Source organism: Nicotiana sylvestris, chromosome 10 (genome assembly GCF_000393655.2).
Source record: "Nicotiana sylvestris chromosome 10, ASM39365v2, whole genome shotgun sequence".
In the NCBI taxonomy this organism is placed as follows: Eukaryota; Viridiplantae; Streptophyta; class Magnoliopsida; order Solanales; family Solanaceae; genus Nicotiana; species Nicotiana sylvestris.
This window is the reverse complement of record NC_091066.1, coordinates 172,374,754-172,399,765: the sequence shown is the minus strand read 5'-3', so window position 1 is coordinate 172,399,765 and position 25,012 is coordinate 172,374,754. Positions and strand designations below refer to the sequence as shown.

The 25,012-nt window shown below is 35.5% G+C and overlaps 1 long non-coding RNA gene across 2 annotated transcripts; it reads right to left on the bottom strand.

Annotated features, from left to right (window-relative positions):
• Positions 1-15,176: 15,176 nt before the first annotated feature.
• On the bottom strand, positions 15,177-19,209 carry LOC138880337 (uncharacterized). 2 transcript variants are annotated; one of them, XR_011402934.1, is made up of 2 exons: positions 18,816-19,209; positions 15,177-18,389 (listed from the first exon to the last, which is right to left on the bottom strand). It is a non-coding gene; the product is annotated as an uncharacterized lncRNA (long non-coding RNA). The 2 variants fall into 2 exon arrangements; XR_011402935.1 differs by having other exon boundaries at positions 15,177-18,384.
• Positions 19,210-25,012: the final 5,803 nt, after the last annotated feature.

Sequence of the window (25,012 nt, the reverse complement as noted above, 5' to 3'; positions counted from 1 at the left end):
AACCTTTCCAACTTTATTTTGCCTTTGTAGGCTTTTCTTTTATTTCAAAGTCTTTACTTTGGAAGCAAATCAACTACCATAGTCAGTCGGGATAGGACTGGCGCACCAATGAGGCCGCTTATTTTCTTTGACTCTTGCCAGGCGGGGCCCTGTGAAACCGGTCCTGCCACCTTTTCTTTGTAATTGTTACGGAATCAGAGTTAGATCGAAAGGGATTCAAAGAAAACTATGCAAAAGAAAAGCATATGAGTTTAAAGAGAAGCGTCCCTTTCGGGGGAAAAGGACTTATCTGGAGTGCATGCTGGCTTAAAACTGACATGACATGCCTTTTGGACTGGATGTCCGATCCGTATCAAACTCCAGCTTCTCATGAACCTATTGATCTGGGTTTCTAAACCGGAGAACCTTTCCAGGACTTTCAGTGATGAAGTATCCTTTTTCCGGTCAACCACGCCCTTTGCGAGTTTTCGCTAATCTACCTCTCTCATTTTTTATTTCTCTACTCTCATCGCCTCATGGTGCCCGAAGGTTTTCACCGATAAGGCTTTATCACTTTATTCTTCTCGATTTGATTTCTATCAGATTCCAACAATGATGTTTTCCACTTTCCTGTCTTTGCCGATTGATCAGAAGGACTTGGACAAGGTTTGGGGTGAAAAGAATCGGGATTGAACTACAACTTTGGAACCTTTTGGGCGGGATCATTGCCGAACCATTATAACTTCTGCCCCAGTTTCACTTTTGGGGAACTTCTTGGATTTTATTTTGGTGTGACTGAACCCCAGGGAGAGGTTGCCTACGTATCCTTTCGGAATCAAGTCAGACGTAGTTCATGCCACTTTTGTTTTTTTTGGAATTTCTTTTTGTTTTTCACTTCCTTTTCCTTTTCTCATTTTCATTGTATCTTTTCTTTTCTTTTCTTTTCTTTTCTTTTTTTTATATATATATTTTCTTATTTTTTTTTAATTCTTTCTTCTCCCCTTTTTTTTATTTGTCTTTTTCATTTCAATTTCTCTTTTTCTTTCATTTTATTTTTAATAATACTTTCAGGTTCCAAAGACGGTAATCAAAGAAGAGTAACCGGATCAAATAGGTTTGCAAAGGGTTGATAGTGTTTTGGTAGCGAGAATGAAAGCCTTCGTCATCTCAAACTGTGCGAAGACATCGCCGGAGCGATTTAGGCATAGTACTGCATCTGCTTTCAAAGCGGGGTCGGCGTCATTTCTTTCGATGTCGCCTAGATACAAATGCTCCTCTTGGCAATATTTTCCAATGAAGTATGGACCCTTATTTGTCGGTACAATTGCTCGTGACAAACCGCAGTCATTAAGGTTAACATTCCGTACGGGTCTAAACCCATTTACTGTCCTTAAACTCTGCTTTAGTGACAGACATTTTCCAAACCATGAACCAATTTTCTTTAGTTGTCCCTATTTTCTCAAATTCTTTATATTTCAAATTTTGACTCATTATTTGAAGTCTGACGGAGTTCTCGGGATCTGGGCATGAAGTCCGCAAGCATGTCATGTTATTTAAAGCTGCATCATCAGAATTTAAGAGAACAAAAAAGAAAATATAGCAGATCTCTTGAAAAAGAGAGCGAGCGATGAAACATGATTTCATTTCTTGGAATTTTGGGAAGATAAAAAAAAGTTGACATTCAGGAAATTAAAAACAGGAATCTAAAGAAAACATCTGAGTCACACCCTGGGGTAGCTCGTGATGCAGAGAAAGTGGCAGGACAGGTCCATTAGGACTTCTGTTTGATCAGGAATGGCGTAGCCTTCCAGTTTTGAAGCTTGGCGCTTGGTCTCATGTACGATACCTCAGCGGTGCTAGTGCCCTCTCCTGGCTGGAGCATGTGTGTTTCGCATAACTTATTCCTCATCGCCTCACATGTTCCCTCACTCTCTTCGAGCGTGAACACCTTATCATCTTCCTCTTTATTGTACTTTGGCTTCTGTGGTATGCGTCAAATAACCACTGGCTCATTCAGCCGAGGTGGTTTGATCGTCCCCCATACCACATAGGCCTGCTTGGATACATTAATTTTCTTTTCCGGTTCAGTCTCGGTGATTTTACTCTTCTTTTCCCCTTTCTCTTGCTTCGAGGTTGCCTTGGGCTTCCTTTCTATTTTAGCAATAGCAATTATGGCCTTAAACGCCGAATCAAATTCCTTGTCTTCACAAATCATCCCAATTATCGGCCCGTTGTTGTGGGCGGGCAGCGGATTATTGGTCACATTTGGGACATCCTCGTCTTTCAACACAATTTTCCCTTGCTCTAACAAATTCTCTACCGCTTGTTTCAATGTCCAACAGTTGTTTGTATCGTGCCCTTCTACCCCTGAATGGTATGCACACCTGACACCCCGCTGATATGATGGTGATTCCGGGTTTTGCCCGTTTGGTGGTATGGGCATCAACAAATTCATCTGGACAAGCTTAGGGAATAGGGTGTAGTAGGGTTCATCGATTGGTGTATAGTTGGGTCTCCTGGGTGGTTCCCGAGGACGGAAGTTATTTTGGGAAGGCCGAGGATTGTAGCGGTTTCGGTAAGGAGGCTGACTTCTAGGAGGTGGAGCTTGATTTCTGTTAGCCTGTGGTTGCGGTCGACTGAAAGGTTGAGCATTCATAACCGCATAAAGTGGTGGAGCATAGACCATATCAGAATGAGGATAGTAGTGTTGAGGGGTTATTTCAGAGAACACAGGTCTAGGGGCCCGGTATCTTCTTCCCCATGATGCTGCCATGGTTGTTTCTTCTCTTGTCCTATTCTTTGCCATTCCTCCGGACCCGCCTTGGATGGCTTGGGAGGTTGCTCTAATGGATGCCTGACCTAAAATCCTACCTGTTTTCAAACCGTGTTATACCATGTCACCAATTTTGATGGCCTCTGCAAAAGGTTTTCCCATGGCCGACATCATGTTCTGAAAGTAATCGGGCTCTTGGGCTTGCAGGAAGACAGTGACCATTTCTATCTCGTCCATTGGAGGTTTCACTCTTGAAGCTTGTTCGCGCCACTTAACTGCATATTCTCTAAAATTTTCTGAGGGTTTCTTCTTTAGATTTGTCAGAGAGTTCCTATCTGGAGCAATATCGACGTTGTACTGGAATTGCCTGACGAAATCTCTAGCAAGATCATCCCAGATGTACCAGCGAGACATATCCTAGTCCATGTACCACTCAGATGCGATGCCAACCAGACTTTCTCCGAAATAGGCCATGAGTAGTTCTTCCTTTCCACCGGCTCCCCGCAGCTGATTGCAATATCTTTTGAGATGAGCAATAGGATCACCATGCCCATCGTACTTCTCGAATTTTGGGGTTTTGAATCCCAATGGCAGGTGCACATGAGGGAACATGCATAAATCGGCATAGGATACACTTTTCTGTCCGCTCAAGCCTTGTATGCTTTTGAGACTCTGTTCCATACTCCTCATCTTTCTGGTCATTTCCTCTTGTTCAGGCATTTTCTCAGCTTTCTCCTGTCCTGCGATAAACTCCTACCGAGATTGCTGAGGGTAAGCGTTGGTAGTGAACTGACTAGGTTCCAATGGAAGAGGTGGTGCTTGAAATGTGAAGGATGATGAATCGAAGTTAGGCCTGGGTAAAATAGGTTGTGTCGTGGATGAACAAGGTGGAGCAGTGAATATGTTTGAAACCGCTCCGGCAGCTAACACCTGGGGGCGAGACTCAGAAGGTGTTCCAGTAAAGTAGGTTGAGATGGTAGGAAATCCCAGTGGGGTATTTGGATAACTTGTGGGGATGTTGGAGGTCCCACTTGCCCTAGGAAAAAGCTCAGGGAATCCAGGGATCGCACTTGGTGGCTCTTTTCCATTGGCCCAGGCGTCCCACATTTCCATCATGCGGAGACGCAGAATCCTATTTTCCTCGACAGTTGCTGACTCAGAAGTTGGGATGACTGAGATTGAACTTTCCTCCGAAATAGGAATCGTTGGCAGAGGAATTTCTGAAGACATTTCGACACTTCCCTTCGACCTTGTGAAATATGTATGAGCAATTCCTCTTGATTTAGCGACGGGTGGCTGAACGTTTCCTTTTGATCTCATGAAGTACGTATGAGGGTCCAGATTACCACAAAACCAAATCACTTTTCTAGGAACCTGAACTTATCAGCAAACATGACGGTTAGTTTAAAACAAATAACAGACAGGTAATCTCACATTTGGGTGTGATGCACCTATACAGTCAGGGGAGTTTCTACATGCTTGCAACAAAGACATGTGTCATTCCGGCTTCTCCTTAGGCTTTTCTTTTATTTATCACCATTTTTCTTTCTTTGTTTTTTTTATTATTATTATTTGCAGTTAAAAATGTGACCGGATCTGATGAGGATTACCTACGTATCACGATGCCGCGTGAATCAGATCTTGCGTAGTTCGGGAATCGAAAATGGAGTAACTAAACTAACCCTTTTTTTTTGAATTTTTGAAAAAAATGCTTTAAAAGAAGAAAGAAAATATATATATTTCTTATTTTGATTTTTGTTTTATTTTTTTAAAGAAAGACTTCTAAAAATTTATTTGCTTTTGAAAATGTGTTTTGTTGATTTTTTTTTCATTTGTTTCACCCTTTTTTACGGAAGAAAGAATATTTTTTTTTTGATTTATGATGTTGCCTCTTAAATTTTTGAAAGAGGGACTTTTAAAAAAATGATGTGGATTTTCTGAGTTTTTATTTATTTACAAAAGCACTTCTAAAGAAAAGCTCTAATATTTTTGGAATTCAATTTTTCAAATAATTTTTTTTATGGACATTTACAAAAGAAAGACTAAAAAGAAAAGAGTATTTTTGGATTTTTGTTGCTGATTTTTAATTCTTATTTCATTTTTTCGCATGAAAGACTTTAGAAAGAAGGAAACTATATATATATATATATATATATATATATATATATATATATATATATATTTGAAGTTTAGAAAAAACTTCTATATTATTTTTTATTTCTTTTTTTTTGTATTTTCTAAAGAAAGATTTATAAAGAAGGAACTAAAAGAAAATATTTTTGGATATTTTTGAGAATTGGGGTCGGAACCGATGAGGTTTGCCTACGTATCTCACATCCGGTGAGAATCAGACCCGCGTAGTTCGGTCCATCATGAATAAAGTAAATAAACTAACCCCTTTTTTGATTATTATTTTTATTTATTTTTGAAAGAAAGACTTATAAAGAAGAAAGAGAGCATTTTTGCAAAGAAGGATTTTTAAGAAAATGTTTTTTTTTTGGAATTTTACCTTTAATGAAATAAATGCCTCTAAAAGTATTTTTTTGAATTTTGAATTTTCTTTTCAATTTTGAAAGAAGACGGAAAATATTTTCGGATTTTTTATTTTATTATATTTTTTTATCTTTTTTTTTAAATAATTAGAAAGACTTTCTAAGGAAGTCAATAATGGAAAATATTTTGGAATTTTTTTTTTTTTGAAAATTGGGGGTCTAAAAAAAACTTTTCTAGACTTTTTGGCAATAAATATATATATATATATATATATATATATATATATATATATATATATATATATATATATATTTGCAACAAATAATAAAACCACTTTCAACGCCCGACTCTTTTTATTTTATTTTTATTTTGGCATTTTCATAAATAAATAAATAAATAAATAAAACATTTTAAAAACAAGACTTTTTTTTTTCATTTTCATTTTTATGGCAAGACAAACTTTTTTTTTTCTATTTTTTTTTTGAAAAACAAGACAGAACAACGATTTTTTTTTTCTTCCTATTTTTCCTTTGCTTTTAATAAAACAAACTAATAACACTTTTTTTTTTCTCATTTTCTCAAAATTTCGGCAGAGTTTTGACAGTATTTGGGCATTGGTTTTTTTTTTCAAAAATAAACAATCAATTCCCTAACCGCTATTTCTTTTTTTTTTTTTTCAATTTTACAATATTCCTGATATTCAAAAATCGGTCAACACACAAGTCCGAATCGAATAAATGTACAAGTAGCAGCAAGTAAGATGCATCAGGATGGTCATTTTCATTTTTGGTGTACCTGTCCTAGACAGACCCAACCCCTGTGTTGAGCCTCCAAAGTCAGATGCACGTGATGCAAACAAACGTTCCTACTAGGGATCCGGCATGAAGCTGAGTTATTCTAAGTTCATAACCTGGGCATTTGTTCTAGACTGTGTACCCGAGCGGACAACTCGAGTCGAGGAGGGGGCTACGTACCGGGGACCCGCGGGGTCGTCCGGCTTTGTAACTTATCCGAGCCTCTTTCTTATTTCAAGGTATGACACTAACAGAATAGGGAGTCTCAACCAGTAAGCACATCCCCGGAGGTGAAGAGAGAAGGGTTCGGCACAGTTTATATATACAGTCAAATAATATCAAAGCGGTAAAAGCAGCATTTAGCACATTAGGCTCAAACATGTAAAAATCAGATAAAGCCAAATATAACAATTTATCTAAGCTCGAATTTCTAACCCTGAACCAGTGGTTCTGGGTTACTATTCCCCAGCAGAGTCGCCAGAGCTGTCACACCTCCTTTTTGCGCGCCCGCCCCGAAGGGTAAAATGCACGAGGGAGTTTTTCCAATTTAAGTGACAATATTCGAAATGTGATTATTTATTTAATTCAGAGTCGCCACTTGGGAAAGGTTTGGCTTTTGGTGTCCCAAGTCACCGGTTTGTCTTGAATCCCAAATCGAGGAAAATATTTGACTTTCCAAATGAAGTCTGCGAACCAGAAATTCTAAGTAAGGAATTCTGTTGACCCGAGGGAAGGTGTTAGGCACCCTCGAATCCCGTGGTTCTAGCACGGTCGCTTAAATTGTTATAATGGCTAGATATCTGATTTATTACATGTTATTACTTATGTGCTTTCATTAAGTTTAAAACCGCTTTTATTATTATTTATTTTTTATGGAATTGCAACATTGTAAAAATGCATTTCGAACCATGTCACAATCAATGCGCCCATGGTTGTTAATACATTCCGACTCCGTTGAGATTTGGATTTGGGTCACATAAATGCGCACCCGAATTTAAGAAGGTAAGATTATTAAAATGCACGCCTGAAGCAATTATCGTATTATTATTTCTGGGTAAGGCCGTGGAATTTTGCTAAACGGCTCATCCCGAAGTCTAAGTAATTTTAATTAAACATTTATCGAGGGCCCCGCAATTTGTGCGTTTTATTTGGCGAGGCTCATCTCATTTATTTTTATCAGGATAATCCTAAAGTGCCTACATTTTCTATTAAAATTGTCTCTACAAAATGAAAGAGAAAAGGTCTTAATTTATTTACATGCTTGAGTTGTTATAGTTGAGTTTCGAATATGATTCGTAAATTCTGAAAATGATACAAGCAAGGCAGTCCGTTGCCAATACGGGCCCAGGCCCAACGTATATGACATTAAACTAAACCTGGGCTTCACGTATTACTACCTAGTTACATTATACTAGGCATGTTCTCAGTTTGTCAAATTAAAAAAAAACTTAGCAATCTAATTTTAATCCTAAACCAATTACATGCTGGAATTAACCAATATTATTTAACTAAACAATATTCTTACAAGTTCCGAAATGGTCTATTCGTTTGATTTTTAACTTAGACGGAGTTACTACACCATTTATTTATTTTTAAGCAATATATATAGATAGTTCAATCGTTAAGCTATCGTCGGATGTTCCACTATATATACATTAAATAGCTACACGATTCCGATTTTTGTAAGCTAAATAATTTATATATACAAATAAAATTCAGAATATAATTCAAAATAAATTTAGAACTTCAATTCTTCATTTTTCGTATTCATGCTTCCTGTTTCAGTTTACAATAATCAGCGTGTCAGTTGTGTACCTGATATTGGAAGCAAAAGAAAAGTGAGAGATCAGCAGAAATTCAGTAGCATACAACAACAGCAATCCCAGCAACTAGTAACAACCAGCGACGAGAAACTTAGTGACAGATTTTAAAATCAAGACAAAATCCAGAAACAACAACAACAACCAACGGACAGAAACAAAGGGAATCTTTTCAGATTTTTGAAAGACTAATTAGTGTTTAACCCTTAATTTCTCAATCCGTATATCAGAATATTTGGATTGTATATCAGGTGTATATTCTTCTTCTTTTGAATTTCCAGAATGTTTTTCTTTTTATTTTTCTAAAGTCTTAGTATTTTTTTTTTTCGGAATTCTCTCTTAAAATTTTTCTTCCCCATAAATCTGATTCAAGACTTCTATATATATCACATCCCATAAATCTTTTAATCAATTAAAATCAACCCATTTTCTCCTACCAAACCCATTATCTTCCCACTCATCCCCATTACATTAAATAAGTATATCAACCCTACCCCATTATATTTTATCCCCCATGCCTAACATAAACAAATACAAGATTTCCCCACACTAAAATTTGTCTTGTCCCCCATTTAATTAAACAATAATATCAAAACCCATCCCATTACATTTTGTCCCCCATGCTTAACATAAAGAATTACAAAATGTTCAATTACTAAACTACCCCTCCGACCTTATTGCAATTACCATTTTACCCCCTGAACGTACTACAAATTACCAAACTACCCCATCAGTTATAACAATCAATTAATCAAACTTAACCAAAATATAGACAATATGATCAATTTCTAACAATGTTCAAACAACAAATCACATGAACATGATTTCTTCAACATTTCAAACAACAAATCACATGAACACAAATTGAACAACAAAGAACAACTAAAAATTTAATTGAACAATATTTTAGCAACAAACAAACCTATTTTCAAATTTAACAACAACAACAACAAACAAGTATATTCAGATTTCTAAATTCAATAATATTGAACTTAAAATCAACTCTAACAACATTACAACAAACAATTCCTATATTAAACTTAAACAAGATTATGAGACAAATTCAAGAAATAATCATAAATGATAAACAAGAAATCAAACTATACAAATTTCGGATTCAAGATCAACCAAACAAAGTATGAACATGAATGAAAATATTCAATAACAATAACAAACAAACTTTGTTCAAACTTCGAATTAAACTTAAACAAAACAAATAAACATATTCAAATTACTAATCTTCAAATAGTCAATTAAATCCAACCAAAATTATAACAAAGATATATGATCCAAAATTAAGAAGCAAAACATTAACTTCACATTAAATTACTAAATTAAAAACGAACTTCAAACAAAGATGAACATGAATTAAATCTATTTTTAAACAACAAAACATGACGGATTCACATGATTTAAACAATGTTAACAATTTCTGAAAATACATAAAACACATGAAACAAATTGAAGAAACAATTAATTTAAACTTCAATTTGAATCTAACAAACATTAAACTAACAATTCCCTTTTTACAAAAATGAATAAAATTAACATGAAAAACAACTAATTAATTTCTCATTTAAATCTGAAAATTAAATTAACAAAACACACGAACAAACTAGAAAATTATTTCAACGACGAACAAACAAAACAAGAATCGAATCATTTAACGATTTTGGATCCGAAAAATATGAAACAAAAATATGGACAAAATAAAACTTAGAACAACTAACCGTAAATGACCAATGACGAACATCGAACGAACTCTAAATGAAATCATTGAAACTTTGACATAACAAAGAAGACGAAGCAAGAGCCGAAGCAGGAACGTGAAGCAGCAGCGCCGGCAGCAGCAACGGCGACCCAGCGACGGTAGCAGCAGCACGAAGGAGGAAACAGAACCAGCTTCCACGACGAGGCAGGAGAAGCTGCGGCGACGGTGGGGTTTGGACGATGAAGCAGCAGAAGTCGATGCAGAATCAGCTGCCATGGAAGCGAGTGGTCGACGAGGGCAATGGCGGACTGCTTGGTGGAGCTGGGCAGCCATGGATGTCGAGCTCAAGCTCGAGCTTGACGAAGGACGAAGAAGATGAAGTGACGACGCAGAGATAGCTGCGTGGACAGCAGCAGCTATGGTTCTTGGGGTCGTTTGGACATGACGAACTGTTTGTTGATGGCGTTTGGACGAGAGGGAGTGGGGTCGAGAGCAGCCATGGTTGTGCTTTGGAGTTTTGAGGAAGAAGAACGAGAATAAGGGGGGGGGATGGTTTAGGTATTTTTAGGGTTTTCTTCTCTCTTTTTTTTGTTTTGTGTTGCTTGTAAGATAATAGGGGTGTTGGGTTATGGACTGGGTCATAGGGAAGGTTGAGCCATTTTTTGGGCCTGTGGTTTGAAATCGAAGAAGTGGCCCAATTCCGACTTTCTTTATATTTTTTGCTCTCTTTTCTTCTTTTATTTTTTTAAAAACTAAATTATAAAAAATACTTAAACTATTATTAAGAACTAAATTAAGTTATAAAAGCGCAAATTAACTCCAAATAACAATTAACGCACAATTAAGTAATAATTAAGCATAAAATCGTATATTTGGACATTAAATGCTAAAAATGCAAACGATGCCTATTTTTATAATTTTTATTTTTTTTGTAAAACAAACTTAGTTACTAACAATTGTATAATTAAATCCTACATGCGAAATGCGACATATTTTGTATTTTTAATAATTTAACAAATAAACATGCATAGACAAACATACAAATAGTTATACAAAATATCACAAAATATCACAAAAATTGCACATCAAGAAAAAATTATTTTATTTTTGAATTTTTTTTGGGAGTAATTCTCATATTGGACAAAAATCACGTGCTTACAGATGCAACGTGGATTTCCTAGGAAACATTACATTACTACTATATCAAAAATGAATAGGTAAGTTAATCATTGTTACACTACAACACTAACTTCATAAATACTAAGAAAATAGCTAACATTTATGATTAAGGGAACAATATTCATTTATAGAATCATCAGGCAATTACAACTTTCACACTTGCATCTCATCTTTCATAGAGTTAGGGAATACCTGAAAAGCAAAGTAACAGAGGGAGTGAGAGTAGCAGCAGTAAACAACACATCATATGACCTCAGATTCAATCACTTGAAAGAGTGAAATTAACCCAAGATGAAACCAATGAAACAATGTTCAACCAGCAAAAATTTTAAGCTAAAACTCTTTCCAAGACTCAAATTCAGATCACTTCAAACCCCAGGATCAGACACCATTTCAGAAATCAAAAACTCAAACATCCAAGAAAATGTTCAATGGAACAATGATTTATTTTGGAAATCCAACCGCTTTTTTGCTTTTTTTTTTCTTTCTATTTTTATCTCTTAATCTCTGAAGTTCTTATCTCCTAAACTTCCCCACCTCTCTTCCTCCAAACAATTCCCCTATTTATACGCAAACTACAACCCCTTTTACAGCTCTTAGGAGCACTCAGACCCATTAATTAATTATAGTTTGCCCATGATATTCTCTAGAACCCCACCCCTATATTTTTTGCTCTATTTTTGATTCACTTGTTCCCACTAACCCTTGTCTTTTCTTTATTTAATTCAATAGTTATGGGTAGTACATACTTTAATTACATTCCCATTAGGCCTCCCCATGCTATTATGTTTTGTTCCCCACCACTACTAAACAAATGCATTAGTTTAATGTTACATTAGTACTTACTGGACAGAACACTTAAACTAACCACTTTTAAACTTTTAAGTCCCAAATTATCCCCTGAAACCCCTGTGATTACTATCCATCATCTATAACCAATCCACCTAAAAATTAACTAATTAACCACATGCAACTAACTCCTAATCAACACTATCACACCAAAACTGAATTTAAACCAATGATAGATTCATATCAGACCCTGAACATGACAACCTTACAATTCAATTCATCAAATTCAGACCACAGTTTAAGCTCGAAACTCAAATTAAATGAATAGCATTAAAACAAAGATGTAGGAGCAGAAAGCATACTAACGATGAGCCCTGAAGCTAAGTGTCTAAGGATCAGTACATACAACACTCGACATCAAACCATTTGACGAAAACTACTAGTCTACAAACAAGAATGAATTAATCGATAAAACTATTTATAATTATTAATTGACAGAAGAAAACTGGACTAAGAAATGGTCTGATGGAGAAAGGAGAAAATAACGGACAAAGACGAATTACAACAAACCTTATTTAGGAAAACGAATAATCGATTGAACTACTCAAACGAACATTAGAATATTTAATCTGACCAGAATCAGAAAAAGAGGCGGAATATTTACTGGATTAAGAATTAACTTAAACTGAAAACCTAAAGAAACGACTAATTACAACTTAACACAAACAAATAAACATATAGAAAAAGGAAAAGAAGAAGCTAAGAAGAACTTATTGTTCTTTTCTCGGATCCCACCAACATGCCCTTTCGAACTTGAGTTCCAGTTAGCATTACACATCTATTTCGTCAGAAATAGGCTTATAATACTAACTAGAACCCATTCAACCCTGACAGCTTTGAAACAGTCTCGAACCGTTAAACCTAGATCTGCCATTCGACTAGTTTTATTCGGATTCGAGCCAATTTGGTTAGGGATTAGCGACGAGGAGGTCAAGGGGATTATTGGGTGTGCTTTTGGGGTTAAGCGGACAGGCTAGGGTTTGGGACGGGGATCTTCGATCGAAGATTCGAAGGGCTCGGGGGTGATTCGAAGAAAAATGAGCGTGGATTCGGAGAGAGGATGGTTTGATGGTTCAGGGGTGTGATTTTGGGGTTGTTTGGCCACCGTCCGCCGCCGTGGGCGATTTCCGGCTGGCGGAAGGCGGTGGTGTGTGGTGGTGTGTGTTTTGGTCTCTGAAGAGACGAGTGGGGGGGGGGGGTGTTTGGTATATCAAAATTAGTTGATTAATCTGGGCTGTTGGATGATGGGAACCAACGGTCCAGATTAAGTCACTTAAGCCAAATGGGGTCGTTTAGGCTTAGCTGGGGCGGGTATGGTTTGTGGTAAGCGGGTCGGGCTAGAGAAGGGTTATGGGAGGGGGATCTTGGACCGTTGGATTGGGTGATTGAACGGTTGAGATTGATTGGCGACGAAACGGCGTCGTCTGGTATGGTCTCTTGGACCGGCTGGTTGGGCCTGGATATGGGGTGTGACATTGGGCCTGAACCTTTCTTTTAAAACTGGCCCAGTCCGATTTTTAACTCTTCTTCTCTTGTTTCTTCTTTTTCTTTTATTTTCTTTTTAATTCCTAATTACCAAAAATTCTAAAATAAATTGTAAAGCCAAAATTAACTTAGAAAAATACTAATTAACCCTTAATAATAATTATCACATAAAATTAAATACAAAGATAATCACACAATTTTGACATTAGACACTAAAAATGCGAAGTACGTTATTTTTTTGATTTTTCATTTTCGTAAAACAAATTACTGTTTAATTAATCCTAAATTGCAAAACTAAATCGTAATTGCAAATGCAACACATATATTTTTTGTATTTAAAAATAGAATAAACATTCACAGACAAAAATACAAATAATTATCCAAAAAAATGCCACGCGAAGAAAAAAATTATTTTATTTTGAATTTTTGGAAGTAGTTCTCATAGGACAAAAATCACGTGCTCACAGTAATTTTTGCATAGACCATATATTTATATTAAAAATTTACTAAATATTTGTAAATATCTAACTATGAACCCAGTTATTATTGCATATTAATCTAAAATTACGGTAGGAATCCATAAGCCTCAAATCCTGGATCCGGCTCTGTAAAGGGACAACGTGCAAGAAATCTGGCACCAGGCATGTGGCATCGTGCCGGATTTTTAAACATCCTAAGCTAAAAATGTTTGGTTGCAAATATTTGCTCCAAATATGTGTGTTTCTGATTTAAATGTTGTCTTTGTATTTTTCTTTTTTCCTTTAATTAACAATAAGCTTGGCGTATGACGTTAAGAATATATCTGCCTGCAGATATATGTGTATTTCTGATTAATTGTTGTCTTTAATTATTTGTCTTTTCATTTCAGCATCACTAAGTTTAATTATTATTGTTGTCTTTGTAAGTCTTTTCCCTTCCACACTAAGTTTGGTGTGAAGAAAAATAATATATGAATAAAGTATTATTATTGGCTTGTGGGTAAATAATCGATCACACCCTCAATACGTGTGCTATAAATGTATGGATAAAGCTAATATATTTACATATCACTGTTTTAAATCAACTACATTACTAAAGGTGCTAGTGCTACCATTTTTGCTTTTACACGAAGTGAAAGGAAGTCAAGTATTGACAACAAAAGTTATACATAGGGCGAACTAAAATATAGTACACAGAACTCCTCAAGAAGGTCACGCCTTGGGAATGGGGACCCAAGCGAGCGGAGGCCTTCAACGCATTGAAAGCGGCTATGTCTAGTAGCCCCGTCTTGGCCCTTCCTGATCTGGCCAAGCCATTCGAAGTACAAACAGATGCATCTGACTATGACCTCGGTGGAGTCCTGCTACAAGAAAGGTATCCAGTAGCGTACGAGAGTCGGAAGCTGAAAGATGCTGAGCGGCGCTATGCCGCCCATGAGAAAGAACTATTGGCTGTCGTCCACTGCTTGCGCCTCTGGAGGCACTATCTGCTGGGGACCCCGTTTGTGGTCAAGACAGACTACACAGCTGTTAGCCATTTCATGACCCAGCCGAAGTTGAATGGTCGACAGGCCAGGTGACAGGAACTCTTAGCTGAATTCCACTTCAACCTGGAGTACCGAAGTGGGAAGACCAATCATGCTGCTGATTAGATCGTACATTTTCTTATAGGGATCGAGTTAATTTGTCAATTATTTTTTAACTGAAGTGTACATATTGTTTTTCCAATTATTATATAATTAACAAAAGACTCAGTAACTAAAAAAATTGAAAATTATAATTGTAGAACATCAAAATGAGAGAAATTCTAAAGATTAATCAAATATCACTCATTGTGAGCAAAGGGTGTGGTGGGTAATAAGTATATACCTTTTCAGTTTTCATAATCAAAAGTCTCAAATTCAAGACCTAAGAATGCATGGAGTCGCCTTTAATAGAGTTTGGATGCGAATCTAAATTAATTTAGACCCCGTATGAAAAACCAAAAAGATTAGAAGCTCTCTAATCATAGTGCTCCAGAAGAAGCTAAAATGTTGTTTAACTTTTGGAAAATAAACATTCTTGTCAATGAAATTTTGATATTTGTTTGTCGTCCCACGTACATGAAGATTGTCTAGAAGACTGAATATGCACACTATCATATCACACAAAAAAATAACTACAATAATCATCCATTAAAAAATTAAATTAGCAACTCGAGAATATAACAAGTACCTTCTATAACAACAACAACAATAATAATATCCCAGTATAATTCTACTAGTGGGGTCTGTGGTGGATAGTATGTACGCAGACCTTACCCCTACCCCGAGGGGCAGGAAAGCTGTTTCCAGGAGACCCTCGGCTCAAGGTACCTGCTATAACATGTAAAAAATACATTGATAGAGAAAAAGAGACAGATAAAAACTTCTTCTTGTTGATGGAGTCCATGCCTGCCCAACGGCAAAGTCTAACTACCATAAGTTTCTGGTTGTGAGCTTCATAGGCCTCTCTTCTCTTTCTTTGTCCACCGAAGATTCCATTCCTTTCCTTTCCTAGCTAACAGTAATATTCGAGAAAAAGAGCCGATTGTACAGGAAATCCTTCAAGAAGCATAGGTGCTGATTTCAGTGCAAACCTTGACAAATTAGCAGTCACTTTGCTTGTTTTCACCTTAGATTCATTGTCTGTTCGACCTTAATTAGTAAAGAAAGCATCAACTAGCTAGGAGTATTTGACTATTAAATTCTCCTTAATCTTCTTAATTCTTGTTTTATTTTAAAGTAAATATTTACACTATTAAATTACTTAAATGATAACTACAGGTAATAATCAATAAAAAGTGAGATGAATAACCTGTAAAATAAGAAAGAGTACCTTCTAAAACATATTAAAATATAGTGATAGTATCAGAATCTTTTACGTTGTATATAAGTCAACTTCATCCCTTTGACTAAAGGGATTGATCAGATGGTAAACAACCTCCACTTCTTGTGAGTTCGAGTCTCCCCAAGAGCAAGGTGGGAAGTTCTTGGAGGGAAGGATGCCGGGGGTCTATTTCGAAATAGCCTCTCTAACCTAGGGTACATGTAAGGTCTGCGTACACACTACCTTCCCCAGACCCCACTAAGTGCGATTATACTGGATTGTTGTTATTATATAAGTTAAATACATTTAAATTATGTCTATGAATGTGAGAAATAGATACTAGTGTTCCTAAGATATATGTCATACACCATATTAAGTATGTGGGTTTCTAGTTATGCAAGCATGATTTAGGAATAAATTTTAATAATCCAACTAACTAATAATGGAAGGTACGATAGCAAATTTTAGACGTCGCCTTTACTTTTTGATCAGAAATAGTAATAAAAGTTGCATGTACATGCACCAAGAGAATTTGGCTATGGATTTTACTCTTGAATTATTAACCGATAGAGTGAATTAGAGCCTTTTATTAAACCCAATAAGAGGGAAGGGAGAAAAAAAAAGGTAATCCGATGTATTAATATAAATTCTCTCTATGGTGAGGTCCTGGGAAGGATGTTCATGTTGAATTTTATGTACACAATCTTACCTTGTATTCATGCACAAAATGTTGTTTCTATAACTTGATCTGGTAACCCCTTGGTAGGTTACAAACTTGGACCACAGGCATGATATTTGATGATATTTTTTTTTGGGTTCTCCTTATACCAAGAGGTTACCGGCTCAAGTTATAGAAACAACCTCTTGCAGAAATGCAGGGTAAGGTTGCGTGCTATAGACCCTTGTGGTCTGATCTTTCCCCAGATCCCGCGCATAGTGGGAGCTTAGTACACCGGTCCTTATACCAAACTCATGAAGACATAAACGAAAGGGAAAACCCAACAAAAAGGGTAAGTATTTTAATGTACTTCCTTTTCTATGTAATGTTTCCATTTACCTTGTGGCTTAACTACCTTTGTCCTACCCAAGAGCAAGGCGAGGAGTTCTTGAAGGAAAGGATGTCGAGTGTCTATTGGAAACAACCTCTCTACCACAGGGTAGGAGTGAGGTCTGCGTATACACTACCCTCCTCAGACCCCACTGGTGGATTATACTGGGTTGTTGTTGTCTAGAAAAAGTGCTTTAAAAAATTCAACGATTTTTCTATTACTTGTGCCATTTTTGTGCTAATTATCTCATCGATCAGGGACAGTATAGTTGCTAATTATCATCCGGATAAATAAATTACTTCATGAATTCAACTAGCATAAAGGAAGAAATGGCTCATTCCTACCCCTTTCTCAAAATATTACAACACCGCTAAGCTAAGGGGATACATCTCTTCAACAAATATGAAAATTCTATGTTTGAATTCACATGGAAAATTAATTAGTTTGACCTTACGTTACATAAAACAGAAGGGAGTACCTCTTTATATGTTTGGTTATATATATATATATATGATTATGGGTGTACATGGACCAGGTGAGTTTGATTTTTATCAAAACCAAACCAAACCAATTATATCGGTTTGGATTGGTTCGGTTTTGTCGGGTTTTCGGGTTTTTTATTACATGAATATTATTTCAATCTTACTTTATTAAAATTATAGATAAAGCTTTGATAAGTGAATATATGTTTAGTAAATGTGGAAAAAATTGACAAACATATGATCTATTAAAATATTCTAATAGGAGAATTTTTTTAATAACACACGGTAGTTATTTTCTTAGTCGTCTAACAATAATTTTTCGTTAATTTATGCTTTCAAGGTTAATACATGAGAGGATCCCAAATATTTTTACATTTTCTAAAGAAAAATCACTATAAAGTCTTAAAGATATAAATAAAATTTATATATTTATATGTCGGTTTGGTTCGGGTTTGTTTACTTAACACCAAACCAAGTCAAACCTAGTCGGGTTTTTTAATCGATTTGGTTTAGTTTTTCGGTTTGGTACGGTCTTCCGGTTCGGTTTGAACACCCCTGTATATGATGCAATTTGTTTGCAGGCAGCACTATTTACCCGTATATGTTTCGAATTTCAATGCCTATATTCATAGATTTTAAGCTTTTTAAGTACAACTTTAAATGCAAAATCAAGAAAGCTATAAAGATGCACCCCCCACCTCCTTCACTATCGTGGTAAGTGGTTGAGACGTGTTTGTTACTAACAGTAGCTAGGGTTTGTGAGTAGATGAAGAACTTGTATTTTCAAGGTCGAACAGACAATGAGACAAAGGTTAACAGCAAATGGACTGCTCACTTGTCAAGCATAGCATGGAAACCACTCACCCCATCGACAGTCTGGTGCAGGAAGTTTTCCCGCAATATTCACACAAGGTACGAGGAGATCATCAATCCTATAATTTGTACCTTTTCTTCAAAAAGCATTCAAATAAAAATTATAATCAGTAAAGAAGAAATAAACTAGCACTACATATCAATCTTTCTTCCTTTTTCCCTATCCTGCTAATCTATGTTGCGCGTGTCCTCCAAAACGGCGCCGCATCCATGTCGGATCCTTCAAAAATGTATTATTTTTGAAGGATCCGGCACACACCCACTGATATTTTCAAAGAGTCCGAGCAAGATAGCTGTTAATTAGGGGCGAAGCTACACTGCCTTTTCCGGAAAATTACACTATATATATCGGTAAAATATTAGATTTTAGAGGCATATAACATATATTGAACACCCTTTATCGAGATTTTTTTTTAGTTCTTTCAAATTTGAATACTCTTGAAGAAATTTCAGACTTCATCACTGCTGCTAACCAATATGACGAAGAAGAAGAAGAAAAGTACCTTGTTCCAAGTGAAAAGAGTGGTCGGGCTCAAAGAGGAAGGGCCGGAAAGCAAGGGAATCCATTCTGTTATGAGATGTCGAGAATCTACTTTTGGTTGGTGCGATAGTAAGAGCTTTAGTTCTCTCTTATCCCAAAATCACTAGCCATCCCGACCTAATTCATGATAAGACCACCAACTTCCTGGCAAAACACCTACGAAATATACCCTATAGGACTTGTTGTGTATAAGCTTCTTGAGGGGCATTATTTATATAGAAAGCTAGGGGTCAGGTCATTAAATTAAAGGTTGAAGTGTGTGAAGAATTGTGCTTTTAGTGTTTATCTGCAATCTAAACACCTGGAACTGTACATGAAAGAACTTTGACTCACGGGTAAATTGATTGTATGCACATAATATTGTACATAGAAAAAGGGCCAAAAAAATAATAAAATGTTTGTGGATGTTGTGGGTGTAAACCTTATTAGCCACCAACTCCTTAATGATAAAAGATATAGTAGTAGGAAATAATACGGTCATATAAATTGGAACAAAGAGAATATTTTTTTTATAAGAAAATAGTGTCATTTTTTTCAAAATGGAAGTAGGGTCAAACCTCTCTCCAAGTTTCTTTTGGAACAAATTTTCATGCTATATTATAATATATGTTATTTAAAGAAGCTATTATAAAAAGGTTTGACTGTAATAGGAGTTTGGAGTTATTTATTTATTTTATCTTTTTTAAGTATTCAATATTTGAAATTTAGTGATCCAATTAATCATGGTTCACACTGAGCAATAGCTACTAGAGATATCGTTAAGTTTCCAACTAACCATAGTTTTAATTGTTTGAACGGTCAAGAATAATCCCTACCTACCCCTTTTTAGGTAGTAAAGAGAAGCTTTATATAATTATAAAAAACAAAAATAAACTAGAGGAGGAAGAGGAGAGATGACAAATAGAGTTAGCTGCCCTCGTGACGCTAGGAACCACCGATTGTAGGTTCAAACATATTGGTGAGATTATTTTTTTTTAAAATTTAAGTTATATATATCGACAATTTAATAAAAAAATTACAGTATCAATTGTAAATTAATTTATTATAACGTGTCATTATTATTATGTGATGTTACAAATTAATACAACAATAAAAAACTCAGCGTAATCTCACAAGTGGGATCGGGAAGGGTAAGTGTGTACCTAGACCTTACATCCTATTTGAAGATAAAGAGGTTATTTCTGATAGATCCTCGGTTCACGAATGAGATTACAAATTAATGATGTTATATGAAGATACATGTAATTACCTTTTAAATGATATATACATATTGTGTATGTGTTTTTTAATTGTTAGTACACAGAATTAAAGTTTATAATTTTTTTAGAATAAACTCACATGCTTTTCATCCTCATCTAACTTTTCCTACACACATTCTAACAAGCTTTTTTTCTCCTATTTCTTTATCTTCCTCCCATACAAAACCCCTCACCAACAACCTTTATTTTTACATGGCTATACGTTGAGATGTGGGCCACTAATTATTTGTTCTTTTTTCTTATAAATATCTTATTTCTAAATAAAAATATGCTAGTATTTTCATTTAAACCATCTCGAAACAATTACTTTTATAATTTACTATTTACTACTTGGAGCCAAAAAAAATGATATTGATATCAATATCATGGAAAAGAAGCCTTAAAAGACTTGCTTTTTAATGTTTTTTGTTGGTTATTGGTGACTCTCATGAAAGATGGGCAACTATGAACCACTAATGTGAACTACCATCAGAGTACTATAGTGCATGAAGAATAATATAATTAAGGTCGAGGTAGAAGTTCAAATACAGGTTTGACCTAATTCAATAGTTTTTGTTTCAAACAGTATATTTATGTTAAAATTAATACATATATATTGAATTTAGAGCACAATCGTTAGCACTTAAGTTTTTCGCTCTAAAATTTAAAATCTATAAAATTAAAATTACGACTTCGTCTCAGAATATAAAAAAGTATTTCCAATTATTCAATAACTACAAACCTATCTTTGTCCAAAAGACTTGAGAATAACAAAAACAACAATAATTATGCTTCGGTATCAAACATGTTGGGATCGGCAAAATAAATCTTATTTCTTTCTGTTAGTTCAACTTATATTATTAATTTATTATTCCTTATGAATTGATAAATTTTACGCTGGTTACCAGCTTATTGTAACCCTCTCTTCCTTTATTAAGACTTGAAATTGACATTGTGACTAAGCTCATACCGGTGAAGTTAGAAAGAAAACAGTATGCTGCTCAAATATTTCGACCCAAAAATAATGTTAAAAGCTACTCGTAATATGTACACCGTTATTCTATTTTTTACTATCCCCATGAGAATATATATAACTTCTCTATGTAATTGACAAAAGCACAGCCTTTTCAAAAAGTCAAATAATTAGTATCAATATAAAAGAACACGACAAAAAAACAATTGAATTTGATATCACATATTTTACCATCATCTTAGTAAACTTCTACCAAGTTAAAATATAATACAAGTACTGATTATTTTTCTTATTTCCTTTCTATTGAGGTGATTGGAGGAAAATTCACAGCCAAATATACTACCTACCAACATGAATTTGTTTGCAATTGTGAATCGCTTCTAACATGGAGAGTTGTCCTAATCCTTGTTGGGCTAAAACGGTCTAAAAATACCTTAACATAATGTGATATTGGGGAGAAATTCAAAAACATTACAAGAAATAAGCTATTTTGCGTAGGTTTATTTGTGGGAGTTATAAGAACCCTCACCATAAAATCATTTTGTGGCATTTATTTTAACCCCCGCTATATAATTCCTTTTGTGGCGATTTTATTGTAGAAATTTTTTATAACCTCCGCAAATTGCATCAGAGATTGTTGGGGTTTTGTTAAAATGCTACAATTCGATACAATTTGTGGTGTTTAATAACCCCACAAATTAGGATATCAATCAAAAGTTTGAATTATGGAAAAACACCTTAGAGAGCAAATATTTCAGAATAAATAGAAATAAAAGTGAATATACGCACCACAAGTTTAATCAGCATGTGAAGAGCGAAGTTGAGGGGAGACTAAACGAGATTGCAGTACTAAAATGCTAAGAATTTAATATCGATATATAGGTTCATTGTTCAAAAGAATGAAATAATAGATAAAAACGTTACTCATATAAATTAAATCAGAATGTTATAATGGAGAAGTGCTATATATTATGTGATAGAAGGATATCTGTCAAAGTGAAATGTAAGTAATAGTTATAAGATCGATAATATTATATGACAGTGAATTTTAAGTCAATAAAACCTAACACATCCCCAAAATGAATGTTGGAAAGATGCGAATATTAAGATGCATGACGGTTAAACAAGATTAGACAAGACAAAAATGATTACATTCACTAAAAATTGCATGCAACACGCGTTGAAAATAAAATAAGAGGTAGCTTGAGATTGCTTAATAATGTCTTGTGTCAACCTGCATACACACTAATCCATAAGTGTAAAATTAAAAGAAAATTACAAAATATTTGCACATGAATAACGATCCGACTAGTCGTTTTACATTCTAGAATCTCGTTCTCCTAAATAAGACTTTCTGTACTTACTTTTACAGATTTATGACTTGCGGGGGTGGTTGTTCGGGATTTGGAAGAGTTTGGGTTGAAATCGGAACACTTGGTTCCTTAAAGTTGGCTTAAAAGGCCAAGTTTGACTTCGGTCAACATTTTGAGTAAACGACCTCAGAATCGGGATTTAAAGGTTCCAACATGTTCGTATGATAATTTTGAACTTGGGCATATGTTCGGATCAGATTTTGGATGACCCGGGAAGGTTTTAGCGCCTAATAGTGAAATTAAAGTTGATCGTAAGGATTTTGAAGTTCTTTAAATTTGATTTGTAGCGGGTTTTTGTGATATCGAGGTCCGAATGGAATTCCGAGATCGGGAATAGTTCATTTAAGAATGGCACGCAGAATTTGGTGTCAATCCGAGTAGTGTAAGTGTGTTTCATTATACTGGAAGTAAATTGAAGAACTTGAAGTTCATAAGTGTGATTCAAATGGTTTTAGGGGGTGATTCTTAGATTTAGCGTTGTTTCGGGCATTCCGAGGGTTTGAGCGAGTCCGTTTTATGATTTCAAACTTGTTGGTATGTTCGAGCAGGGCCTCGGGGGCCCCGAGCGTCAATCGGACGAGGCTCGAGCTAAGTTGGAAATTTGAGAAGGAGCTGAAACTCCAGTTTTGTCATAACCGCACCTGCGGTTGGCCAGCCGCATGTGCGATACCGCAGAGCGGCTTACCCATTGCAGATGCGGCTCAAGGGGAGGAACCGAGGTTCAGCAGATACAGCTCCTCCACCACAGAAGCGGTCCCAAGACCGCAGACGCGGCCCCAGCTGGCCAGGCCGAAAACCACAGAAGCGGGGAATCTCACGCATAAGCGAGGCCACAATGCGGTCCCCTAACTGCAGGTGCGGAAATCGCTGAAGGTAGTGGCCTTCATTTAATAAGGGAATATGTCATGTCATTCATTTTTTGGGCGATTTGGGAGCTCCCAAATGGGAGATTTCAGCCTAGTATTGTGAGGTAAGTTATTTCTACTTAATGTGAGTTTAATAAATAGTTTAGGGGTAGATTACACCATATAAATTAGGGAAAATTATGGGTTTAGAGTAAAACCTAGTGTTTTGATAAAATCAAGATTTAACCGCAAAATTTGTTATGGAATGTAGCAGATATATTTTTGATCCTTAGGTTATGGATAACAACTTTCTTAAAAATTTCCGAAATCCGGGCACGTGGGCCCAAGGATGAATTTGAGGAATCTTGAATTTACTGTTGAGAAATTACTTTAATAGTTAGAATATTAACTCTTGAGCATGTATTTACTAGTTCTTACCTCATTTGAATAGTTTTGGATCGTTCGGCTCCGATTTGAGGGTTTGAGCGCATTCTTGAATTTGGAAGTGAGCTTTGGGATGAGAGTCTCCTTTCTAACCTTGTAAGAGGAAATTAATCCCATAGGTAAATTAAATAAATGTATGTGACTATCTGTGGGGGCTACATACGTACGTGGTGACGAGAGTCCATACATAGCTACTATTATGCTAATTGTCCGGGTAGTTTAGGACCCGTATCATACTATACTTGCAAATGCTTGCGTCCTTGCTTGCTACTAAGATCACTTAGGACATGCTAGAAATTCGTAAATAAATATAGACGGTTATACTTACTTACTTGAGAACTTGTATGAATTATTTGACTATAAATGAGCAATGTGTGCTTACTTGATAATAAATTGCTATTTGTGGATCGAGCCGATCACCTCGATAGAAAATAGATGCATCTATGGTTCGCGTCATTCGATCCTCTGGTAGTGCATAATTTATTATTATATCGGACCATGTCGTACGACCTCAACACAATGTGCGCATGTTATTTGTGTGGAACTTTCGGTGAATTACCTCACTTAAATGCTTTGAAATGTAACTTATTACATGACATGACTTAAATTAATATGTTGTTAGGAAGGGATATCTTATTGCTCCTTGTTCTTGGACTATCATTATATTCATGCTATTCATGTATAGCGTAACACTTAAAATGTATTATTATTGACCCTAGTAGGTGTCAAGTTGACTCCTCGTCACTACTTCTTCGAGGTTAGACGGGATACTTGCTAGGTACATGTTATTTATGTACTCATACTACGCTTCCGTACTTAAATATACAGGATCTGATGCAGGTGCATCTAGCTACCTATCTGGCTCGCGTTCCTGATACTTGATCGAGATCTCACGGTGAGCTGCCCCTTTTGAGCCATTCAGCAGCATGCCAGAGTCTTTTTTTTACTGTCTATTCTATTTCAGGCAGTAGGATAGTTGTATTTTTGGTACATTCTACTAGTTGCCCTAGTACACACACATTGTAGACTATTATTTTTGGTGGTATTTCTATTATTATGAACTTGTTAATTATTGATTGTTTAAAATTTAAGATTTATTAAAAGTTGGGATGGTTTGGTAAAATAAATGAGAACTCACTAGTTGATTAGGCTTGGCTTTCCTAACAACGACATTGGGCGCCATCACGACCTATAATGGAATTTGGATCGTGACAGTTTTATATTCATAATATTAGACGTTTTGAATTTAAATAAATAATAGTAGTAATTTTAAAATTTGTTACATT